This window comes from Equus przewalskii, chromosome X (genome assembly GCF_037783145.1).
Source record: "Equus przewalskii isolate Varuska chromosome X, EquPr2, whole genome shotgun sequence".
Taxonomy (NCBI): domain Eukaryota; kingdom Metazoa; phylum Chordata; class Mammalia; order Perissodactyla; family Equidae; genus Equus; species Equus przewalskii.
Window position 1 is genome coordinate 114,207,741 of NC_091863.1, and position 18,486 is coordinate 114,226,226.

Consider the following 18,486-nt stretch of genomic DNA (forward strand, 5'->3'; position numbering starts at 1 on the left):
TGCCTCTACAGAAAGGCCTAAACGGAACACCCTATCTAAAGTGCCTCTCTTCTTACTCCTTCACTTGGCAGTTAATCTCCATTGTATTTTCAGGTTTTAATTTATAATATGTTTTATTATATAAAATTAAAATAAAGTTATCTGCTCATTGTCTGCCTCCCTCCACCCAAATTTAAGCTTAATGAGGGCCAGGATCTTGCCTGACCTGTTCAAGAGGGTACACCAGCATTTAGAACAGTGCTTGACAAGGAGCAGACACTCAATAAATGCTTAATACATAATTTCTTATAATTAATAATTATTTGATAAGTATATGCTTGCTATAATATGGAATATAAATATATGAAACATATGGTGTTATTTTATGTATTATTTAATTACATATTATAGATATACAATATTATATAATTATAAACTTGATCATTTTATGGGCTATATTTATAATAATTAAGTATAATCTGTTAATAATTAATTATAAATGAATGAGGTGAGAATTCATGATATAGCTATGAGTTCCAATGTCGTGTGAGTGCCTTTGGTCTCACAGCAATAAAGCACACTGCTATTTGGCTTCTGCCCAGCTTTTTGGCCAGACTGAACAATGAGCTCCTCCAGTACATCTCCTTGTGTCTTTCCCATATGCTGTCCCTCTTCATGGAACACTCTCACTTCCCTATCTCCATGCCTCCTCTGACTGACTAACTTTTAGTCAACCTTCAGCTTTCCACTTAGATGTCATATCTTTGGGAAACTTGGGTTACACATACAGAGAAAGATTCTTTGCATCCATGTCATGCAGATCCAGAGCTCACTTGTATATACAATCTTCCTCAGTAGGAACTGGTTGTAGCTATCTTGCCTAGGGAAAGGTTACTTTTTCATTACTGTACCTATATCCACCCAACTTGTCAAAGGCATTGTTCTCTTTGCTTCTGACTTGGGTTACTTCGCAGAGTCCTCTGTAAGCGTCTCTTCTTTTGGTGTCTTAAAATCATTGTCCAGTTGTGAGAACAGGAGAACCCTCCCCAAACACAAAAATGACTGATATTGATGCTGTAAATGGCCTTCCTTTCTCTTTGATCTCTTTTATCACTTGTCTCTACACGTGCACATTCTACATGTTGTCAACAGGACTCTTACTGATGAAAAGAGATGGCCCTCTCTCCTATTAATGGAAAGAGAAGAGATTGTTTATCTGCCCTTTGGAGGGACCCCTGTCTTTTCTGGAAGTTGTGCTTCCAGGGGATCCATTTGGAAATTTGAAACAAATATTTTCATGTTCTATTTGCTGGTTTCCTTCCTATGGGGTAAAGCAGGATCAAAGGGACACTCTGCTCCAGGGATTGGAGCTGTGGCTTAGAGTTCTGTGAAGCAGAACCTTTTAACTATTTTCTTCCCCAGCATTATGATTGCACATGAATCTATCCAGTAGATAATCCTTAGAGCTTCACAAATTGGTATAATGGCCTTTGATACAGCAAGACCCTGATGTGCAATTGAGAGTTGATTGACCATGACCTGAATTGTTTCACTAAGCTGAATAAACCACTTAGTAATGTTTCCTAGAAGGGCATCCTTATCTTCATAGACTCTGAAGTCTATAAATAGTTTCTGGACATCCATTAACGATATTCATAATAATGATGATGATGATGATAACAACAAGGACTATGTTGGTAATGGACACCCATTGTTCACTAGAAGGTAAGCTCTGTGAGATCAAGGATTTTTGACTGCTTGGTTTAGTTATGTACCCCAAGGCTAGAACAGGGTTCAGGACATATTTTTGAATGAATGAATGGGCATTTACTAAGTACTAAACAAGTGTTAAATGTCTTACAAACATTTTTTCTTTTAATCTGTGTAAGAACCTCATGAAGTGCTGTTTATATCCTCATTTTACAGATAAGGAAACTAAAGCTTAGAGATGTTAAAGGGAGCTTTCCCAAGACCTTAGAACTAATGAGTGATGGAAATAGAGTTCAAACTTGAGCAGTAGAACTTCACAATTCATACCCTTAATCTCTATATTCTGTTTGGAGATTGATTGATATATTTCGTGTGCAATAAAAATGCAAATTAAATGGATAATTCATAAAGAAAGCATTCTTGTTTTAGCCTAAAATGCTTATGTGTGAATATGTATTCTGCAAATTATGAAATTCATATTAACTAGGAAGGGTGAGTAACCTTGTGGACAGGTGCAAGGAAAGCTCTGTAATCTCTTTTCCAGTTAAATTGGCTGCCTCTCAATGGGATAAAATATCATCCTCAGGAAATTCAAATTCCTTCAGAATGTTCTGTGCACACACTGCATATGAGAGCAATTTGAATTGTGTTTCTAGTGACCAGCTAAAATGAACATATTGCATTAATAATTAGTTCAGAGTATAAAGGTGAAGTAATGGCTCTTCATTTAAATGTCTGTATGTTTTATGGTTTTAGAGTTAATTATTTTTAAATATGTATGTTTTCCCATACCCTAGACTTTTAGTCATTATGTTTCATCTGCAAATTAGCTAAGTACTTTATGTGGGATCCTTACACTTGAGAACCCTCTGTAGTGTAGTTTTTGAAAACTTAGGTTCGGAGACCAGAATTTGAATCTTGTTTCTCCCCCTTCCTCTTTGACCTGTGCAAGTCACTTCACCTACCTGCTATCAATTTTATTATCTATGAAATGGGAAAAAAATAACATCTACTTTTCAGAGTTGTAATATTGAAATGAAGCAAATAATATGAATCATTTGAAATAGGTTTTGATATGTAGAGAGAGGTCAATAAATAGTCCACGTAAATTTTTATCACCGAATTCCCCAGGAAGACTAGTATTTCATGTGCTATGCATTCACACTCATTCTCTTGGATTTTATTTATAAAATTGAATCAGTAGCAACATAGTAGAAAGTGCATTTGCTCTTGAGTCAGAAGAACAGGATTCAAGCCTTGGCTCTGTATCAATGACTCTGTGATTTTAAGCTTCTGAGGGATAGACATGCTTGTCTTAACATTTACATTTTCCTTCTAAGGTACAAATGACATGTTTGGACATGTAGTTTCATTCTTAAGGCCTTTAAATTGTAGAAGAGGAAAAATTTCTCCTCTACACTCTTAGGGTCTCTGGCTGGACCTAAGAATTAAAGTAACGTAAGATGGATAAACAGAAGAAAAACTCACAAGTTAATTTTTTTACATATACATGGAGGGTTCATCAGAAAAATTAAGACTTGAAGAAGCAGTTAGGGTTGCATGCTTATATACTAAGTTGGACAAAAAAATAAATTGTGAAAACATGACAAGCCAGAGGGTCTTGGGCTAGGGTAGTTAATTTGGTGGAGAAGTGACTAGGAAGATAAGGATTAGTTAAACAAGAAGTGTTTGTAGAGATTTCTCTCTGCCTCAACTTCTAATCCTTGGTGATAAGAATGTTACTTTCCTCCTGGTATAGGGAGGACGTCTTTCACACGGGAAGTTCATCTCCTGCTTTTAAGAAAACAAAGGAAGGTCAGAGTGTCCTTTTTGTATTTGCTGTTTTCCAAGTGCCTTGGACTCAAAATTGTCAATATGGTAGAGTGGCATATTTTGGAGTGGCATGTTCTGAACTGTTTCAAAATGTTTCATTATTCCATATACCTCGTGAAGGAGCGAAATGTTTTGGGGAACTTGAACTCCACATTTGGTGGTAGTGTCTGCTGACGCCTTACCTGGAGTTGCTGAGGAAGAGTGTTTTTATGCAGGAAACACCTTTCAAGACTCTTTGTCATATAAACAAATAGTATTATAGGTATCTATCCTTTCCCCCTAAGATCTTAGTTGAATCATGAAAAAAAATCTAAACTGATAAGCCTCACAGGAGGTCAACTCTATGCTCAACTACTGGTTACAGCAAATGAAGTAATTAGCTGGCAGCATAAAAGAGGAGCATTCAGAACACGTCAAGGAATATATTCTTAAAATCATTGCTGCCCAATACACACCAGAAAATTGGCTGAGAAGAGCACTACTTGAGGAGAACTGTTTTGAGAATGTATATCCTATTCATTGTTCAAGATATACTGAAAATGTTACCATAATTAAATTAAACCATCAAAGAGCTAATTACCTGGTTCATTTTGTCAGAGCCCTCCACAGAACTGTTTTCATTGAGCTTCTCTTTGCGGATTTCATTTTGTAGGAGGGGCACCAAAGAAGCAGCCCTTTGAAACTCTTGTTTCATCTCCTGTGAGGATGTTCATTATATTGCAAGGTATCATCTGTGGGAGGACTCTTGAGAGAAATTCTTATCTGGTCTCAGTGCCTAGTGCAATTGTAGTTCTGAACAATTGATCTGGGTACTACGAACTTTAACACTGGCTGGATTTCCTTTTTTACGTTGGCTTATAGAGAGCTTAGAGTAAAAATGATGACCCACATAAAGCAAAAACAAAGTCTAGAATGACGTGAACTTCTTAGTATGAGCCTTAACACATTTCGTATCCTTATGCTAGATATCCTCTCTTCTTTCATTCATGCTTTCAGCATATGCTGTCTTGTTATATTTTATTTTTCCTTCCAAGTTGGCTTAAATTATTTCTTTTTAAGGCAAGGTATAGGTAAATACATACACATGTTTTAGCCTTGAACAAACAACTCCTCTGGAGAGAGTTTATCACAATAGGCTCATGAATCAGAAATCCCTGGGTTCATCTACTTACCAGCTGTGTGATCTTGGGTTAGTTACTTAACCTCTCTCTCTGTCTCAGTTTCGGCACTTTGAAATGGAGATACTAACTGTAGCTACTTCATGAAATTGTTGTGAGGAGCAAATTAGTTAATACATATTCAGTGCTTAGCACAGTGCCTGATATACAGTAAGTGCTCAATAGAAAGTGCTATTATGGTCTAAGCACCTATTCTCATCAAAAAAGTGATGATAACCATATCTATTCTATCTAATTCCCAGAGTTACTTTGAATAGTTAATGAGGTAATTGATTCAAATATGCTTTTGGAATCTTAAGAATTGTACAGTGACCTCCTTATAAGATGAATTATATACATACAAGTGTGTACGTATGTGTGTATATATATATATATATATATATACATTCACACATAAGAATATATGCAGACTTATGTACACACAAACACATCTACACTACCTATATATGTGTGTGTGTATATACACATATATATGTGTGAGTCTGTGTGTGTATAAAATATTTGCAGCTGCAAATGTAAGCTTCATGAGGACAGAGACCTTGCCTGAACCTGTCAAGAGAATACACTCAGCACCTAGCACCAGAACAGTATTTGGCATAGAGTAGTTACTCAATAAGTACTGAATAATTAATGATTGCTGGTCCCCACATCCTGAGTTTCTGATTCTGCAGGTTCCTGCTGACGTTGTTGCTGCTTATTTGAGTACTCTTTAACAGCTAGTGGTTTAGTGGAAAGAGCAAAGTCTTTGTAATGAGACACATCTGGATGCAAATTTGGGCTCTGCTGCCTGTAAGTCTTTATGTTATTTGTCCTCTCTGAGATTCGGTTTACACATTTGCAAAATTAAGATGATGGTAATAACTACCTCAAAGGATTACTACAAGATTTAAATGAGATGAGATGTACAAAGGACCTAATCTAGTGCCTGGGATGTACAGAGTTGAGGCACAGTAAATATTAGTTTGTTTTCCTTTCCTTTTAACAGATAATGATCTTCTCCTTTTATCTTCTTCTTTTATCTATCATAAATATACTGGGTAGACTTTTCTCTATAGGCATGCTAATTGATTTGAGAGTATAGTGACCGTAATTTTATTGGAGTTTTCATTAAGCCATACTTGTTCACATTTGATGTCTGAAAGTAGGTTTCAGATATATGTAAATAGCTCTTGATAGGTAAAAGGTTGACTTAAAAATATCTCTAGAAGGCTCTTCTAGATGTTGTCAAAGTAATAGCAAAATGTATTACCTTGACCACATTATCCTCAAGCTGTTTATGAGTTGAATGGATGAAGTGAATGTGGTGGAGTCAGGAGAATCTCTGTCACCTTGGTGAAAGATTTTTAGATTCATTTCAAATACTCTTAAAAATTAAAATTGGGTGATTTTCTGTTCATTACATATCTAAGATTTCTGCCTATTGGGGCCAAATCTGTGATGGAATTTATGCTCCAGAGCCTCTCTGTGGTGACAGATGAGGCCAGTCTCTAGCTAAGATTACATTCTTGCTGAATGTCCCCCCTCCTTCATTATCCTGCTTCCTTCACTTCCTTTCTTCTGAGAGCAGCTCACCACCCAATAAACCACTTGAACAAAAGTATCCAGACTCTGCTTCTTGGGAACTAAACAGACATGGCTTTTTTAAAAACGTTATTTTGACTGTCATTTTTTATTTTTATATTTTGACAAAATATGTATATATTTAAGGTATACAACAGTGTTTATGTTTTCTATTGAAGGATAGTTAACATACAATATTATATTAGTTTTAGGTGTACAACCTAGTGATTCAACATTTATACACATTACAAAACGATCACCACAAGTCTAGTAACCATCTGTCACCTTACAAAGTTATTACAATATTATTGACTATATTTCCTATGCTACATATTCCAGTGACTTATTTATTTTATAAATGGAAGTTTATATCTTTTAGTCCCCTTCATCTATGTCACTCATCTTCCCATCCTCCTCCCTTCTGGCGACAACCTGTTTGTTCTTTGTATCTATGTGTCTCTTTCTGCTTTGCTTTGTTTGTTTATTTATTTTGTCTTTGGATTCCACATATAAGTGAAATCATACATTATTTCTCTTTCTCTGTTTGACTTATTTCACTTAGCATAATACCTTCTAGATCCATCCATGTTGCCGCAATGCCAAGATTTCATTCTTTTTTATGGCAGAGTAATCTTCCATTGTATATATATACCACATATTCTTTACCTATTCATCTATTGATAGACACTTAGGTTGCTTCAGTATCTTGTCTAATGTGAATAATTCTGCAATGACCATTGTGGTGCATATGTCTTTTCTAATTAGCATTCTCATTTCCTCTGGATAAATACCCTGGAGTGGAGTTGCTGGATTATATGGTAGTGCTATTTTTAATTTTTTTGAGAAACCTCCATACTGTTTTCCATAGTGGCTGCACCAATTTACATTCCCACCAACAGCGTACAAAGGTTCCATTTTTGCCACATCCTCAACAACACTTGTTATTTATCTTTTTCATGATAGCCATGCTGACAGGTGTGAGGTAATATCTCGTTGTGGTGTTGATTTGCACTGCCCTGATGATTAGTGATGTTGAACATCTTATCATGTCTCTTGTCCATCTAACGTCTTCTTTGGAGAAATGTTTACTCAGGTCCTCTGTCCATTTTTTAATTGGATTGTTTATTTTTTGATATTGAGTTTTATGAGTTCTTTATATATTTTGACTATTAACCCCTTATCAGTTATATCATTTGCAAATATCTTCTCCCATTCAGTAGGTTGCCTTTTTGTTTTGTTGATGGTTTCCTTCACTGTGTAAAGGCATTTTAGTTTGATGTAGTCCTATTTATTTATTTTTGCTTTTGTTGCCTTTGCCTGAGGAGACAGATCCAAAAATTATTGCTAAGACTGATGTCAAAGAACTTACAGTTTATGCTTTCTTCTAGGAGTTTTATGATTTCATGTCTTATATTTAAGCCTTTAATCCATTTTGAGTTTATTTTTGTATATGATATTAAAAAATGGTTCAGTTTCATTCTTTTGCATATAGCTGTCCAGTTTTCCAAAGACCATGTGTTAAAGAGACTGTTTTTCCTCCAGTGTATATTTTTGCCTCCTTTGTTGTAGATTAATTGATCATATATGCGTGGGTTTATTTCTAGGCTCTCTATTCTGTTCCATTGATCTGTGTGTCTATTTTTGTGCCAGTCCCATACATTTTTTATTACTATTGCTTTGTAGTATAGTTTGAAATCAGGGAGCATGATACCTCCAGCTTTGTTCTTTTTTCTCAAGATTGCTTTGGCTCTTTGGGGTCTTTTGTTGTTCCACACAAATTTTAGGATTATTTGTTCTATTTCTGTGAAAACTGCTATTGGGATTTTGAGAGGGGTTGCATTAAATCTCTAAATTGTTTTGGGTAATATGGACATTTTAACAATTCTTCCACTCCATGAGCATAGTGTATCTTTCTATTTATTTGTATTGTCTTCAATTTCTTTCATCAATATCTTATAGTTTTCAGAGTACAGGTCTTTCACTTCCTTGGTTAAATGTACTCCTAGGTATTTTATTCTTTATGATGAAATTGTAAATGGGGTTGTTTTCTTAATTTATTTTTCTGATTGTTTGTTATTAGTGTATAGAAACACAATGGATTTCTGTATTCTGCAGCTTTACTGAATTCATTTATTAGTTCTAATATTTTTTGGTGGAGTCTTTAGGGTTTTCTAAACATAGTAGCATGTCTATGCAAATAGTGACAATTTTACTTCTCCTTTTCCAATTTGTAGGCATTTTATTTCTTTTTATTGCCTGATTGCTGTGGCTAGGATTTCCAATACTATGCTGAATAAAAGTTGCAAGAGCGGTCATCCTTGTCTTGTCCCTGATCTTAGATCAAATGCTTTCAGTTTTTCACCATTGAGTATGATGTTAGCTGTGGGTTTGTCATATATAACCTTTACTATGTTGAGGTATGTTCCCTCTATACCCACTTTGTTGAGAGGTTTTATCTTAAACGAATGTTGAATTTTGTCAAGTGCTTTTTCTGCATCTATTGAGATGTTCATATGATTTTTAGTCTTCATGTTGTTAATGTGGTGGATCGCATTGGTTGATTTGTGAATATTGAACCATTCATGCATCCGTGCGATAAATCCCACTTGATGATGATGTATGATCCTTTTATTGTATTGTTGAATTTTGTTTGCTAATATTTTGTTGGGGAATTTCGCATCTATGTTCTCAGTGATATTGGCTTGTAATTTTCCTTTTTTTTTTTTTGGGGGGGGGGAAGATTAGCCCTGAGCTAACTGCTGCCAATCCTCCTATCTTTGCTGAGGAAGACCGGCCCTGAGCTAACATCCGTGCCCATCTTCCTCCACTTTATATGTGGGATGCCTACCACAGCATGACTTGCCAAGCAGTGCCATGTCCGCACCCAGGATCTGAACCAGCGAACCCCAGGCCGCAGAAGGAGAACGTGTGCACTTAACCACTGCACCACCGGGCTGGCCCTGTAATTTTCTTTTTTTTCTTAGTGTCTGTGTGTAGTTTTGGTATCATGGTAATGCCAGCCTCGTAGAGTGAGTTTGGAATGATCCCTCCTCTTCAATTTTTTGGAGTACTTTGAGAAGTATAGGTATTAACTCTTCTTTAAATGTTTGGAGAATTCGCCTGTGAAGCCCTCTGGTCCTGGCCCTTGTTTGTGGGGAGTTTTTTGATTACTGACTCAATTTCATTGCTAGTGGTTGGTATGTTCAAGTTTTCTATTTCTTCCTGATTCAGTCTTAGAAGATGGTATGCTTCTAGGAATTAATCGCTTTCTTCTATATTGTTCAATTTGTTTGTTTGTAATTGTTTGTAGTAATATCTTATGATCTTTTGTATTTTTCTGGTGTTGGTTGTAACAGCTCCTCTTTCATTTCTGAATTTACTTAATGGACCCTCTCTCTTTTTTTCTTGATGAATCTGGCTAAAGGTTTATCTATTTTGTTTATCTTTTCAGAAAACCAGCTCTCAGTGTCATTGATATTTTCTATTTTTCTCCTCTATTTTATTTATTTGTGCTCTGATCTTTATTATTTCCTTCTACTAACTTTTGGCTTTGTTCATTCTTCTTTTTCTAGTTCCATTAGATGTAAGGTTAAATTGTTTATTTGAGATTTTTCTTGTTTCCTGAGGTAGGCCTATATCACTGTACACTTCCCCCTTAGAATTGCTTTGCTGCATCCAATAGATTTTGGAATATTGTGTTTCCATTTTCATTCATCTCAAGGTATTTCTTGATTTCCTCTTTGATTTCTTTGTTGACACATTGGTTGTTTAGTAGTATGTTGTTTAGCCTCTATGTGTTTGTGTTTTTTCCAGTTTTCTTCTTGTAATTGATTTCTAGTTTCATACTGTTGTGGTTGGAAAAGATGCTTGATATAATCTCACTTTTCTTAAATTTATTGAGACTTGTTTTGTGGTCTAACATGATCTATCCTGGAGAATGTTTCATGTGCACTTGAAAAGAATGTGTATTCTTCTGTTTTTGAAAGAATATTCTCTATGCCTCTCTTAAGTCCATCTGTGTGTTTTAAAGGGCCAATGGTTTCTTGGTTATTTTCTGTCTGGATGATCTACCCGTTGATGTAAGTGGGGTGTTAAAGTCCCCTACTATTATTGCACTACTGTCAATTTCTACCTTTATGCCTGTTAATATTTGCTTTATGTATTTAGGTGCTCCTATTTTGGGTGCATGGATATTTACAAGTGTTGCATCCTTTTGTTGGATTGTTCCTTTTATCATTATTTAATGCCTTTCTGTGTCTTTTGTTACAGGCTTTGTTTTAAAGTCTATTTTGTCTGATATACATAGTGTCACCCCAGCTTTCTTTTCATTTCCATTTGTGTGGAATAACTTTTTCCATCCCTTCACTTTCAGTCCGTGCTTTTAGATGTGAAGTGAGTCTTTTGTAGGCAGCATACTGATGGGTCTTGTTTTTTTAATTCATTCAGCCACCCTGCATTTTGACTGGAGGTTTTAGTCCATTTACATTTAAATTAATTATTGATGGTAGGTATGTACTTATTGCCATCTTGTTAATTGTCTTCTGGTTGTGTTTGTAGTTCTTCCCTTTTCCTTTCTTCTTCTCTTGCTCTCTTCCCTTGTGATTTGATGACTTCCCTTAGTTTTACGTATGTATTCACTTCTCTTTATTTTCTGTGTATCTCTTATAGGTTTTTGATTTGTGGTTACCATGAGGTCCATATACAACAATCTTCTTATATAGCAATCTACCTTAAGTTGATGGTCACTTAAGTTTGAGCATGTTCTAAAAGCACTACATTTTTACTCCCCATCCTAATGTTTTATGATTTTGATGTTATATCTTACATCTTTTTATTCTGTGTATTGCTTAACCAATGACTGTAGATATATATGATTTTCCTACTTTTGTCTTTTAACCTTAAAATTGGCTATACAGATGGTCGATCCATTACCTTTACTATATGCTTGCATTATCTGTGAGATTATTTTTCTTCATATTTTTCTTATTTCTAGTTATGACCTTTTCTTTTCCTGTTAAAGAAAATCCTTTAACATTTCTTGTAAAACAAGTTTAGCGGTGTTGAACTCCTTTAGCTTTTGCTTGTCTAGGAAACTGTTTCTACTTCAATTCTGCATGATAACTTCACCAGTTAGAGTAGTCTCGGTTGTAAGTATTTTCCTTTCCACTCTTTGACTATATTGTGCCACTGCATTCTGGCCTGTAAAGTTTCTGCTGAAAAATCAGTTGATTGTCTTATGGGGGTACCCTTGTCTGTTGTTTTTCCTTGCTGTTTTTAAAATTCTCTCTTTAACGTTTGACATTTTAATTACATATGTCTAGTGTAGCTCTCTTTGGTTTCATCTTATTTGGAATTTTCTGTGCTTCATGGAATTGAATGTCTGTTTCTTTTACCAGGTTGGGGAAGTTTTCAGCCATTATTTCTTCAAATAGATTATTTTTTCCCTTTTTCTTTCTCTTCTTCTTCTGGGGCTCCTATAATGTGAATGTTTGTACACTAGATGTTGTCCCAGAGGTCCTTTAAGCTATCCTCATGTTTGTGTTTGTTTTTTCCTTTTTGCTTTTCCAGTTGAATGGTTTTCACTACCTTGTTTTTGACTTCACTGATCCATTCTTCTAGATTATCTAATCTGCTGCTGATTCCCTCGAGTTTATTTTTCATTTCAGTTATTGATTGTATTCTTCAGCTCTAATTGATTCTTTTTTATATTTTCTATCTCTTTGTTTAATTTCTCACTGTGTTCATCCATTCTTCTCCTGAGTTCATTGAGCATCTTTATGATGTCTACTTTGAACTCTTTATCTGGTAGATTGCGTATCTCTGTTTCATTTAGTTCTTTCTCTGAGGTTTCATCTTGTTCTTTTGTTTGGAACATATTCCTTTATTTCCTCATTTTCTCTAACTCACGGTGTTTGTTTCTATGTATTAGATAGATCAGCTATGTCTCCTGGTCTTGAAAGGGTGGCCCAATGTAGAAGGTATCCTGTAGGGCATAGTAGAGCAATCCCCCCTGGTCACCAGAGCCTGGTGCTCCAGATGTTTTCCCTGTGTAGGCTGCATATTCCCTCCTCCTGTGACTGTGCCACAAGTGCTGTGGGCATGTGTGGAGCTGGGCCCCTGGCAGGAAAGCCACTTTGGAGGGGCTCTGGTGCCAGTTGAGGCTGCTTGCTCAGGGAGAAGGGGTGAGAGTCACTTTGGAGTGACATTGGCTGGGGCAAGTTCTCAGGAAAATGCTGGAATGAGGTAAGCAGTACTATCAAGTTAGATGGAGAGTGCCAGAAATGGCCCACCAAGCCCAGGTTAGCTGGATAGATGTAGAGTAAAAAAAAAAAATGGCACCCAGCAGCACTTCCATCCCCAGAGAAAGTTCTAGCACATCTCTGTACCTCCAGCACATGCTCTAATAATTAGTGAATGAATCTCCTTCATGTATAACCCAGCCACTTTTCAAACCGCTGCCTCTGCAGTGGTACTAATTTACAGTTTGTGAGTTTATGCATGAGCCCCTTAAGAACAGAGTCTCAGTTTCCTATATCCCCCTGATTCTCCCAGATGAAAGCCTCACTCATTTTCAAAGCAAGATGTTATGGAGGTTTGTCTTCCTGGTTCAGATCCCCCAGGCTGGGGAGACTCCTGTGGGGCTCAAGCCCCTCACTCATCTGGAAAGACCACAGCAGTTGTGATATCTCTCCCCCTTGTGACTTGTCACACTGAGGGTGTGGATCCTGACCAGACTTTGTTTCTGCCCCTCCCACCAGTCTTGATGTGGCTTTTTCTTCATATTATTAGTTGTGTAAAATCTGTTCTGCTAGTCTTCAGGTCATTCTCAGTGATAGTTGTTCTAAATATATAGTTGTAGTTTTGGTGTATCTGTGGAAAGAGGTGAGCCAAGGATCTTTCTACTCCATCATCTTGATTTAAGTATCCCATGGTGTTTTAATATAGATACACCAATGTAATGATTACCACAATCAAGTTTCAAGGTAATTAACATATCCATCACCTCACATAGTTACCATTTTGTGTGTATCGTGAGAACACTTAAGATCTACTCTCTTAGCAAATTTCAAGTATACAATACATCATTGCTATTTATAGTTACCATGTTGTATATTAGATCTCTAGAACTTGTTCATCTTCTAACTAAAGGTTTATATCCTATGACCAACGTCTCCCCATTTCCTCCAGCCTCAGCCACTGGCAACCACCATTCTACTGTCTGTTTCTCTAAGATTGACAGTCCACATATATAGATAGACTCCACATATATATGATAACTTGCAATATTTCTCTTTTTGTCTGGTATACAATCATGTGCCTCATGACAATGTTTTGGTCAGTGATGGACCACATATATGACAGTGGTTCCCTCAGATGAATACCATATAGCCTAGGTGTGTTGTAGGCTATACCATCTAGGTTTGTGTAAGTACACTTTGTGGAGTTAGCACAATGACGAAATCACCTAATGATGCATTTCTCAGAATGTACCCCTGTCATTAAGTGATGCATCACTGTGTAGCTATATATTCACAATTTCTTTATCTATTCATCCATCAATAGACACTTAGGTTGTTTCCATATCTTCGCTATTGTAAATAATGCTGCAATGAACATAATAGTATAAATATCTCCTTGAGATACTGGTTTCATTTTCCTGGGATATATACCCAGAACTGGGATTGCTGGATCATGTGGTAGTTCTATTTTTAACTTTTTAAGGAACTTCTATACTGTTTTGCATAATGGCTGTACCAACTTACATGACAACCTCTAATGGGCAGAAGTTCCCTTTTCTCCACATACTTACCAACATTTGTTATCTTTTGTATGCTTGAAAATAGCCATCCTAACAAATGTGAGTCGATACCTCTTGTGGTACTGATTTACATTTCCCTGATAATTAGTGATTATATATTTTAGATATTAACCCCTTATCAGATACATAGTTTTCAAATATTTCTTGTTACCTTTTCATTTTGTTGGGTTGTCACACTGGTATGCAGGCAGCCACTGTGGCACCAGGATCTTTGGCACTGGTGTGCTTGTGGTGACTGTGGCACCATGTTTGGGGTATAGGCCCTCAGAGTGACAGCAGAGCTGAGGTTCTGGGCTCAGGAGTATATGGAACTACCTCAGCACCCGAGGCCTGGGGCACTTCTGCACTTGCTGTGGAGGTGGCCTGATGTCTGAAGTGTGGCATGTGCAGATCACCCACAGAGCCAGAGTCGGAGTTTCTGGGGTTCACCACAGCAACTTGGGCCTCGAGGGAAGTGAGACACAGCAGGGGCACATAAGTAGGAATGACAGGTTGCAGCAGTGTCCTGAGCCCCAGGGGAACGGTGCAGTGGCAATGTGGCCCCAAGGATGATGGGTCTCAACTGCAACTCAGGCCCAAGGGCGTAGGGCGCAGTACAGAAGCATCTTTGGTCTGGTAAGCAGCAGAGCATTGAGGTTTCGTGTTTACAGAAAGTGTCCTGCAGCAGCGACTCAGAAACACATTTTATTCCAAAGATTTCTGATATTTGTAAGTGGTCTTTACAATCTTTACCAAATTTCTAGGTCATTTTGCTTTGTGGGTTAGTTTTACTTTGGAAAAGACCCAACTATTTAAAGCCAGATATGGAGCTTAAGATGTGTAGGAAAATTGAGTGTTGCTGTTGCTTTAGTGTTAATAGGAAAATATGTTGGCTATAAAATAAGAAATCTGATTCTTGGAATGGGTTTTAAACTGGGAAGCGTAGCTTACTACTTACTTGCCAGAGTCCTGTTACTTGCTAGCATTTCATGCCTTTGATGTTTCATGGCTATTAACTTGCCAATTCTAAAGGTATCTTTAAAATGGCTATAAATGGTATTAGCATAATTGGACATTACAGTCTTGTTTTCTTCCATATTGGGGGAGATAGAGTATGGAGAAAGATGAATGACAAACTCAGTTCTGTCCCTCTTTATAGGAATAAAACTTGTCATTTTGCCTTACACACTTTCAAAGTCCTTCCAACCCTTAAATTTAAAAACATTTCCAAGATAAGCTATTACCATGTTTAAGCATTGTTGATAATTTTTAATAACTTCCAATGTTTGACAATAGATATGAAACAAATACTAGTTTTATCATGTTTAAAGGCATTTAAAAATATTCATGTTTTATTTATATTTGTATAATTCTTTTGATTTTTGCTAATATATGATGTTCATTTGAGTACAAGTGTGGTACACAAGTTTCAAGATGTCTTCATAGCTAAAAAACCATCATCTCTTCTTAGAAATGCCACTTGATCCAGTGGGATGGGCCCTCTGCCACCAGGTCTGTACCATAAGAGCTCAACATCCAGCCATTGCTGTATAGACCAAGAATAGCCATCTGATCAAGCTGGCCTCATCAGATTATTCTCTGAGTTTCAAATTTGGATAGAAAAATTCTAATTTGATCTGGCCTATTAATCAGAAAGGACATAAACAACTTGTGACACATGCAATGGCCATCTCTACCACATAGACCAAGTCCCAGGCCTTCCTGAGACCTCACTGCCTTTTTTTGCTGATAGTTTCCATGAAATTGCTCTGACTCCTTATGCAGAATATAGCTGCTTCTCATTTTTTCTTTCTCTTTTGAAGGATGAGAAAGGTGATTATAAACTCAATTTAAACTTGTAGTTGATAGTGAAAGGTGTGAACTGTGTAAACCAGAGGGTCTTAATCTGGAGAAGTGAGAAGTAACTAATGGTACATTTATATTAGAGTGCTCCCCTCACATTTTCCTTTTTTAAAATTTAATTGCTTTGGAATTTATGTATTTGCAACTTAAAATTTATAATTAATATTCAATGTCTCTAGCAAAGAAATTTATTTCAACAACAACAAAAATTACTTCCAGTGTAGTAAGAAACTGAAAAATGTATTAGTATTTTTTTTTTAGTTTGCCAACTTCATTTTTTGTTTTATTTTTTCTAGCTTTATTGGGATATAATTGACAGATACCATTGATTAATAATTTTGAAAAGCACACAATATCAAACAATAGCATCACATTATACAGCAATACCTGATGGTTAGCCAAACTCTTGTGGCTTGACTACTTCTGAAACAGGAGAGTTTTTGCTTTACAAAGCAGCCTATTCCATTTTCAGACAAGTCTAATTGGTAGAAGTTTCTTTGACTCTTCCTTTTATTGAATTGTGCTCTAATCTCTGTAACAACTTTTGACCTGTTCTACCCTCAAGATTTATGCAAAATCAGTATACTGTTTGTCTTAATCACACTTTCAGATAGTGGAAGCCAAAGGTATGTAGGTATGTCCCTGCTATATCTTTTCTCCTCTGATTGTGTATCCCACGTTACCCCCACTGCTCCTCCTATCATAGCATTGCTGGACTTTTCACTACTCTCTATGCAGTCATCTAATTGTAGCTATATATCCATAAATATGGCTATGCTTTAATATTCTTCACCAATTTGGGAAGGAATTCTGAAACAAAAATTCCTATGCATGTTTACAGGTTCATATATAAAATCTCAGCTCTGTCTTAGTGCTAGTGTTTCTTTCTGAGGTATAAGTACACACATTTTTCAAATGGTTGATGGAAATGTACAAGATTTTGCTAAATTTTCTAACATCCACCTTAAAACCACACATGAGGATCTACATTTTCATGCATATATCGTCATACCCCCAAACAATTACTGCACTCATTTCACACGACAAAATTGATGTCTTAAAATTAGCTAAGCTTTTTCAAAATGTGATCCTTTATGTTTACCCTCCTGGCAGTGAGAAAAAATGTCCTGGATAATGTCTTGTTTAATTTTTCTTAATTTTTTAATTAATTAATTAATTAATTTAAAGATTGGCACCTGAGCTAACAGCTGTTGCCAATCTTCTTTCTTTTTTCTGCTTTTTCTCCCCAAGTCACCCCACTACATAGTTGTATATTTTATTTGTGGGTCCTTCTTGTTGTGGCATGTGGGACACCGCCTTAGTGTGGCCTGAAGAGCGGTGCCATGTCTGCGCCCAGGATCCGAACCGTCAAAACCCTGGGCTGCCGAAGAACGCGTGAACTTAACCACTTGGCCAGGGGGCTGGCCCCTTAATTTAATTGTTTAATTGGGATTCATAATAGTTTACATCATTGTTAAATTTCAGTTGTACATTATTTCTTGTCTGTCACCACATAGGTGCTCCCCTTCAGCCCCTGTGCCCATCCTCCATCCCTCTTCCCCTGGTAACCACTGAAGTATTTTCCTTGTCCCTGTGTTTCTTTATATTCTGCATTGGATAATATCTTGATGAGAAGAGAAGAATATATAGATGACATTTCAGTTATCCTTAAATTATTTTCCTAACCACAGGTATTCATTATGAAAAATGGCTAAGATGGTGTAGTTTGTGTATCCTGTATTTCCCCCTGAAAGGGGAAATGAACAAATCGATATATCTGTGTAGCATACACAATTGTCACAACAATGGCCTTTTTTTCTTTTAAATGAACGATGCCTATGTCAGTCCTCATACTCATCCATCCAAGGACTTTTATTTATAGAAACCACAGTAGTTTTAATGAGGTCATGGTGTAAAATATTGTTCTCCAACCCACAGAGCAATTATATTGTCAAGCGACACTTTTGATTCTAGACAACTAAATAAAGGGCCCATTTTTAAATTTGTTTCAAAACCAGAAAATGAAAACCTTTTAGAGATGAAGAACTGCTTCCATTTGTTTATTTTTCTGGCAAACAACATGTTTGTCTCTGTAGACCCAGATAGTGAATGCTTTGAGGCCCGGAATTGAAACTTGTTTCTCTTTCTCTTTCTAGTAACTGGCACTGTTCATGGTACAGGGCAAGCACACAATCAATGTTTGCTGACAGGTGGATAAACAAATAGGTACTAGGTTGTTGCCTTTGACGGGAAGAGAATATAATGCCCTGGATGCTGAAGGGGTTAGTGGATGTGAGACTAGGGCTAAGGACCTACGGAGAAACCTCTGTGAGAGTGAATCGAATACCTGGCATCTGTTAAAAAGCAAATGCCCTGGGAGATGTCACCAGTAAAACTTTATTGGAGCTATTAAAAAGCCTGCTGAGGGCCGGCCTCGTGGTGCAGCGGTTATGTTTGCACGTTCTGCTTCTCTGCTGCCCAGGGTTCGCCGCTTCGGATCCCGGCTGCGGACATGGCACCGCTTGGCAAAAGCGATGCTGTGGTAGGCGTCCCATGTATAAAGTA